Genomic DNA, 6,932 nt, shown 5'->3' with positions numbered 1-6,932 from the left:
TTCAGTCGCTTCTAGCTTGACAAGGGCCAATTTGGGGTATTTAATTAGTATAAATCCCGACGGTAATGTTTCAAGTAACTACTTATCATACAGCTCATTAACGGTTAGGGTCCCTGTGAGGATAGACGTTAAGAGCTCGGCTCGTGAGCTATCGCCTCATCCCTAATTATACGACGCTCTGACGTCAGAGAACATCTCTGACGATAACTAGAACATTCTATCAGTATTCATTGGTATTATTATTGTGTTATGAGTAAAGAGATGTACACGTGAGAAATTAGAGAATAAATACCTATTAATTACATAAGATTACGTTATATTATTTAATCAGTCTTATGGTAATCCCATAGTCCCTTTTTCCCCAAGCATTTTGAGCTCTAAGTCTTCCTGACGCTCGTTTTCGAGCTAGAGTCGTAGGCCACTAGTGTATGCTCCGATTGGTCTGGGACGAGAAGGAGGAGAAAAGAGGTAGAGCTGAAAAGTTAAGTTATTCAATTAAGTACATATGTCAATCCTTGAATTACTTCTATATTTTCAAGAAAAACTGTACCGTGGACTAGTCGAGAAACTCAAGGAACGACTGTTACCTCACCTACGCGTTCGATGATGTTCCTACGGCCACGTCGTCAAGGTGTGCATAGCCTTCAAGCCCAGGCTCGAGGCCATGGTGGCAGCTGAGGGAGACCATTTGGAGAAATAACTTTGTAATTATAGTTCTTTTGAATTGAGAGTAAATTAAAAAAAAAAAAAGTTTCATATAGCCTACTCGTTGAATACTATGTTGTTCTTGATGAAGTCGATTTTTCGTATCCTACGCTAAAAGGTCACGTTTTGCTGTTGCACACTTTGCATAAAAGAGAACAAAAAACAAATTAAATATGGGAAGATATCTAATTATCTAACACATGACTCTTATTATTTCATCAAGGGGTCCTTACTCCTTAGTTATTTTAAGTAGCTCATTTGATTACTTTCACGGCCAAATGGTGAGCCTAAGACACACAATAAAGAATTATTGAACTAGTGAAGCTCATATGTTTGAGTTAAGGTAGAGTACTAGAAACTTTCCTGTTCGATAAAAGCCTTCAAAAAATGTCCCCTCATCCACCCCCGGTGTCACTGCCACAAAATAGGTCTCACAAGCTTTCGTTTTGCTTTATCAACCCTTCAAATTATATTTTAAAAAATAAAAATATATATAAACTTTGATTTCTTGAATTGTTTGTTAGTACTTTTGGAACGGAACGCTAAAATCTCATTTTTAACGATCAACGTTCTCAGTTTAAAAAAATCAGCCCCTTTCATTGAACACACGTTCTATGGAACACCTTCAATTTTGCGTTCCGTCCACAAGCATGGAATCAATTATATTCCAAACCGGATTGAACATTCGTGTGTGCTCATAAGAGACGGAGAGTAAACTCAAGGATTTGTTGCAAAGTTGTTAGTGTAAATTTTCGTTGGACTCAGATAAGAATTAGGGTTCCACATTGGAGTCATTCTAGCCCAAGCCTTTTTTATATTTCCTTCTCTCCTTCCTCCCTTGCCACACAGATTGTAGCTGATCTAATGAAATGTAATGAGAATTATTTGAAGAATATATATAAAGAATGCTTTATATATGTTACGGGCAACGTACCGTAGAATATATTTTCCCATTAGAGCGGGCAATGTGTAGAATGCCTGTGCAATGTGCAAAATTCCCGTTAGAGTGGGCAATGTACAAAATAAATAAAAAATTGGTACCAAAGACTCAAATTTTATTTTATTTTGCAAAATACATAGGTTGGACCTCCCAGCACTAGATTATAAAATTAGTTACAATGAAATATTATATTAATTAAATTCTTAATGATCAAATAGCTTCCAATGAATTGTTTAATAGTCGAATTACTAACAATAATTTTAACTGACAATGTCAATGAAGTTATAATGACCATTGAGCACTCAATTGAAAATTTTATAGATTGCCCGGGCATTTTGTAAAACACCCGATTTTCCACACCTTTCAAACCTTTTTGCAACGTTGATCTAATTGATTAAGAGGATTAAGGCCTTAATAAAAATGAAAATCGAAATTGGGTCGCCTTATCGATAACCTTTTTGATTTCTGAGAAATCAATAACTCATGTTGTGTGAATTTTCTGGCAAAAATCCAGATCTCATCGAAACTTATCAAGATAGTGTTAATAGGGCTTCACATTTATTATTATATTTAACTACATTACATGCTAGTTAGCTTTACAATATGATATTTTCAGCAAACAAACTCGATAAATTTTATTGACGTCGACAAATCTAAGACGATGCTTTACAAAGCTATTTGTCAATTTATTAGACACGGGAGATTCCTTTCATCCTATTGGGTTGAAGTTTAAAAAACAACATCATTTTGCTAATTATATTGCTCATGTTGGATTTAAATATTTTAATATATCTAGCAAAAATCTCATAAATGAGGCTAATAGTAGCATACACTCTGGTAAAATAAGGTCAAATTCTCATGATGCAAGTTTTTGATAAAAATTACTAAATTATCTTCCAAATTTTGAACCTTCATTTTGTTTCATTAAATAAAGAAATTACTCTAAAAAAAAATTTATTCAGATCTTGAAATAATAATAGATAATATAGGTATAAATCAAAGAAAAGTAGTATAAAATATAAGTAGTTAGCTTTTAATTTTGAGCGTTTGTATTATATTAATTATATTATATTATTATATTATCTGTATTAATGTGATTAATGAGTATTTTTAAAATAACTAATAATTAAATATAAGAACTCTTATGCGAAACATTTGTTAGTAATCTTTATTAATGTGGAGATCCTAAATCTTCATGGGGGTAATATTCTAATATGGTGATAACCAATTAAGTTTTTTTGAAGATGATTAAGGCTAACTAAGTTTCAAAATTGCAAGTTTAAAGAAGTTTAGAGGTCACTTATAATTTTTTATCACGTAATCACTTACGACTCAACAATTCACAAAATCTATTTATACAGATAGTATCTGCAATACATATTATATTTTGTTAATATCTGTATAAATAGATTTTGTGAATTGTTAAGGGTGCATATTAATTGTGAGTCTAAGATTGACTTCTACTTTTTCCCAAGGGATTTCTGCATACATCAAGGAAACTGAGGAATTCCTAACAATGAAATATTTTTCTCAGAATAAGAGATGAAAAAAAAAAAAGTTGACTTTGGCAGGAACATGATACAAGAGTTTCATTGAAGGAGCTGTGGATGAGAAATGAAACTCTTTGTTCCTCACTGTGTAATTCATTCGGGAATTATTTCTTATTGTGGAACTCTCCAGTTCTAAATATCTATTTAGATGTAATATCAGAATAGAATATGCATTGAAGACCAAAATATCGAGAAAAGAGAAGCACATTATCTTTACGAGTCTAGAATTATCTTGCACTTGTTTTCCAATGACAAAAGAGACTCAGTAGTAATAAAGAAACCAGGCGTGAGATTTACGTGTCCAGGTTGTATAATTATCCGTATATCACAAAGTCCAACCTATAAATTGAATTGATATAAATGTGATAGAGATGAGTGAGTTCTGCGTTATATACATCAAGGACACTGAAGTACTCTTAATAAAATATTTTATAATTCAACATTTGAATTACTAGATTTTTCTCTTGTTGGTTCTTAGGGGGGATTGGGATGAACTAGGTTGTTTTCTCTAGTGTGTCATCGGGCTAGATTTAGATACATTAGTGGATATTAATTGAGATGCAAAATTATCGTTCTTTTGATTGTTTTTCTTTTGGTTTATCCTCTAATTTGATTAATTTTATATTTAGTTAAGTATTTTCATTGTGACTAGATCCATTTCTAGCCTTTCTTCTACTGAATTTATGGAATTGAATTCCTAGACGGCAGTTCCTTACTGGTGATTAGTTTAATTTTGATTAACCTTCTTAATCAAATCTGCGTCGTTCAATGAACCCAATAGCTTTATGCTGCTTTGTTTTTTTTTTAAATAGACAAGACACTTTCATAAGGTGCGATGCATGTGTGTTTTATTCCCTCTTATTTAACCTAGGCAATGATATGTGGACCAAGCACATAAGTAGAGTAATCTTATTTAAAGAAGTATATTGTGCTGTATAAATAACTGAATGAATAATTAGTTTTGATATTAAATTGTGTAGATGAGTCAGTTTTTCGATTTTGCTAGTTTTTTTCTCCCTTTCCTTTAGTTGTATTTTTGCATGTATTGTAGAACCCATTTTGTTTTTATGTGCAATCCTACATTGTGTGTCTGGATTGCCATCAAATGTATACACTCTTGGTAATTATTCTTAAGTGCTACATGAGTTGGACATTCGCATCATGTGAACATCATCTTACACATAATATAAGGATCTCGACTTCTGATGTGTGTAATTTAAACATTTTCAGGTCGACAGCTAAACAATCAACAAATCTCATTGAAAATGAATGATTTTTAAACATAATAAGGAGTACAATAAGATTGCTATGTGAACTCGCGAATAGAAGTTACCTTCTAGGACAATTGAAGCGTCTTTACATAAGCAAATGAACAATAGTGTTTTATCCTGGAATGACAACAATGAATGGCATTGTGATGCCGTATTGATTTAGAACTCTAAAGGACATGAAATTTCATTTCATCAATGCCTTTCGGTTTTTTCTTTATATTATTGAATTATGTCATTAATTTTTCTGTTGAACTATTTCTTTTATTTTCTTGCTAGTGTGATTGCTTGTTTTTACCTAAAAACAATTTTATGTGGATTCTAATATAATATATTTAATTATTATATGATTCTTCTTGTTTAACGAAAATAAACGGGGGGAGGAATCGAAACTGAATTCAGTTAGGTCCCATTAAAATTTTGGGATGTTATTGTTAAAAACTTTTTTTCTACGTTTTAACCCAACCCCTTTATAAGTCAATGAAATTGGGAACCCTTCTCCCTATGAGTTGAAAGTTTTATTAGTTTTCATCAACCTATCTAGATCTATTTGAATTAAGACTTTGTTTCCTACTCCTCAAAATAGGAGACGAAGCAGAGTTGACTTTCAATAATTTCAAAGAAGGAGCTGTGGATAGAGGATGAGAACTCTCTCTCTATTTCTCATTGGATTTTTCTGTCGTTTAAAAGAACTCCTTAGTTCTTATATGTAGAAGTATACGATGATTCAGTTGAGGATCTGGAGGAATTTATGCAAAGACACAATGATTAATGAGATCAGAAGCCACTATCACAGACCTTGACAAAGAGGCACTTTCACAATCAACGATTCTTCCATTAAAGTGTACAAGATCCACTGACTGAGTGAAACACTTGTTCAAGAGATCTCACCTTAAGAGTACCCCTTTATATATTCTCAGGGCAAACACGTTACAAGGCGAAAACGTGACTAGAACCCATAAATTCATTTAGTAATTTAATATGACGATGAGTTCGAAATAGTTGCTCTATTTAAATAATCTGCTGTCTTCATATAATCTGAATACGGAATATATGGAGACAGAAAAAATATAGATATAAAAATGTCTCTATAAAGTCCGAGAACCGGTATAAGTTATAGCGTTTTGAAAACAGATTAACTTTACCAACTCTTATCATCTATAGAAAGGAAAGTATCTAGATACGGGATAACTCACTGATAGAACGCTTTCCGAATCTGAACCTGTCCTTATGATGATTTTTATCAATCCAGTTTCATTCCTAAAAAAGTACTCTAGCTCTTGTTAAAGTTCTTGCTTGAGGAAATACTATCTAGTGGATTTTAATAACTTCAGTACGACTATATTAGACTGCCAGACACTATCCTTAAATGGAAAGGAAAGAGCTTCAAGTTCTTATGATTTAAAATTGTAAATAACGCCAGAAACTTTCAAGTCCATCCAGCATAAATAAGAAGGCCTCTTTTATTCTGACACAGACGCTGTTCCTACCCTCAGAGTACTAACTTCTTAGAATATAATAAATTGACAGACGATTCCATTCTAATCTTTTTAAGTATATAATCAATCTAGTTTTTCTCTGAATTGATTAAGATTATCAGATTTATGACTAATTAATCGTAGTAGAAATACCTAATACATGAATCAGAGCCTTCTTCTTCCACCTGAGGGAATACGCATCTAATGATCGTTTCTTATATAAGATACTTAATTTGACTCTGTGTGGAAATCTCTTAACAAAAAGAAATCCACCTCGGGTTAGAATAAACGGGAGGTTATTTGGTTGAATACTTCTTCCTTCAATCGGAACTCCCAAGTATGAAGAGACTCCCTTTTAAAAAGTCTGCTTGGGCGTTCTCTTTTGAAAGGAATCCAGATAAAATCTGCCCCAATTCCTCTTTTCATTCAGCGAGTCCATGTTCTCACATCGATATCGTTTAGAAGTTTCACCTTGGTATTACCCTTCTTTAAAAAAAGAGTAGTTGTATTATCCACATTAACTAACATCTATGAGTGACATTAAATCAAAATAACAATTTCTCTACAGTTCACATTCAGAGCACGTAATATGAAGATCTCGATCATTCACTGTCCACTGACCCTGTTCAAAGGAGCCATGTGATAATAAAATGTCATAACCTGGCAAGGAAGAATCTGTAAAAACTTCCAGAGTTGGATTAAATTTCTTCTCACAGGTGTACAGTCTATTCTTAGTTCTTCCACCATAACATATCTTTCTTGCTCTCGGAAGAGATTTGTATTTCTGAATTGAAAGGTCATCAAAATTTCCCATTTATTAATCTAGCTTAAGGTTTTCTGAAAGTTTGTGCGTACACAAACGCTGGTGTCTAACTTCCAATTTACCCATTTATCTGATGAAAGTCTCAGACCGACAACTATCGCCTTAAGAGGAATTAAGCGGCAAGATCTCGGATCTTTTGCGTAATTATTTGTTGTAGGTGTCGGACCA

The 6,932-nt window shown here is 32.8% G+C and overlaps 1 protein-coding gene across 2 annotated transcripts in view; it reads left to right on the top strand.

Moving 5' to 3' along the window:
• Positions 1–241: 241 nt before the first annotated feature.
• Trm1 (tRNA methyltransferase 1) overlaps positions 242–6,932 on the top strand; it is a 24,811-nt gene continuing 18,120 nt past the window's right edge. Inside the window, exon 1 of one of the 2 annotated variants that reach the window (XM_040724247.2) lies at positions 242–704. The gene's annotated coding sequence lies outside the window, so the exon portion shown is untranslated. The remainder of the gene's footprint in view (positions 705–6,932) is intronic. The other variant, XM_040724239.2, reaches the window with a different exon arrangement.

The sequence above is a fragment of the Lepeophtheirus salmonis genome, chromosome 1, assembly GCF_016086655.4.
Source record: "Lepeophtheirus salmonis chromosome 1, UVic_Lsal_1.4, whole genome shotgun sequence".
Lineage (NCBI taxonomy): Eukaryota > Metazoa > Arthropoda > Copepoda > Siphonostomatoida > Caligidae > Lepeophtheirus > Lepeophtheirus salmonis.
Note: the sequence above shows the minus strand (reverse complement) of the source record. Positions and strands in the feature narration are given on the sequence as shown.